The sequence below is a fragment of the Penaeus monodon genome, chromosome 15, assembly GCF_015228065.2.
Source record: "Penaeus monodon isolate SGIC_2016 chromosome 15, NSTDA_Pmon_1, whole genome shotgun sequence".
Lineage (NCBI taxonomy): Eukaryota > Metazoa > Arthropoda > Malacostraca > Decapoda > Penaeidae > Penaeus > Penaeus monodon.
This window is the reverse complement of record NC_051400.1, coordinates 47,801,531-47,802,334: the sequence shown is the minus strand read 5'-3', so window position 1 is coordinate 47,802,334 and position 804 is coordinate 47,801,531. Positions and strand designations below refer to the sequence as shown.

Here is an 804-nt window from a genome sequence, read left to right as displayed (position 1 = left end):
GACGTCAGAGTGGAGGTGAAGACGGAGGTATCGAAGTCCCACTCGGTGCAGGGAAGCTCCTCCTCGACGCCTGAAGACCCGTTGGTTGAGTACTTGCACGAGTTCCTGTCGAGATCGAGAGCCGCTTAGACTAAGGCCATGTCGAGGTCGAGGGCCACTTAGACTAAGGCCATGTCGAGGTCGAGGGCCACTTAGACTAAGGCCATGTCGAGATCGAGAGCCGCTTAGACTAAGGCCATGTCGAGGTCGAGGGCCACTTAGACTAAGGCCATGTCGGGATCGAGGGCCACTTAGACTAAGGCCATGTAGGGATCGAGGGCCACTTAGATAAGGCCATGTCGGGATCGAGTGCCACTTAGACTAAGGCCATATCGAGGTCGAGGGCCACTTAGACTAAGGCCATGTCGAGATCGAGGGCCACTTAGACTAAGGCCATGTCAAGGTCGAGGGCCACTTAGACTAAGGCCATGTCAAGGTCGAGGGCCACTTAGACTAAGGCCATGTCGAGGTCGAGGGCCACTTAGACTAAGGCCATGTCGAGGTCGAGGGCCACTTAGACTAAGGCCATGTCAAGGTCGAGGGCCACTTAGACTAAGGCCATGTCGAGGTCGAGGGCCACTTAGACTAAGGCCATGTCGGGATCGAGGGCCACTTAGACTAAGGCCATGTCGGGATCGAGGGCCACTTAGACTAAGGCCATGTCGAGATCGCGGGCCACTTAGACTAAGGCCATGTCGGGATCGAGAGCCACTGAAGAGAAAGGCCGTTTGTTGTGTGTTATAAGTATATATTCACAATGATACA

At 55.0% G+C, this 804-nt stretch overlaps 1 protein-coding gene across 1 annotated transcript in view; it reads right to left on the bottom strand.

Annotated features, from left to right (window-relative positions):
* Positions 1-804, bottom strand: part of LOC119582386 (organic cation transporter protein-like) — an 18,710-nt gene that overhangs the window by 9,784 nt on the left and 8,122 nt on the right. Inside the window, exon 4 of the mRNA XM_037930599.1 lies at positions 2-105. The gene's annotated coding sequence lies outside the window, so the exon portion shown is untranslated. The remainder of the gene's footprint in view (position 1; positions 106-804) is intronic.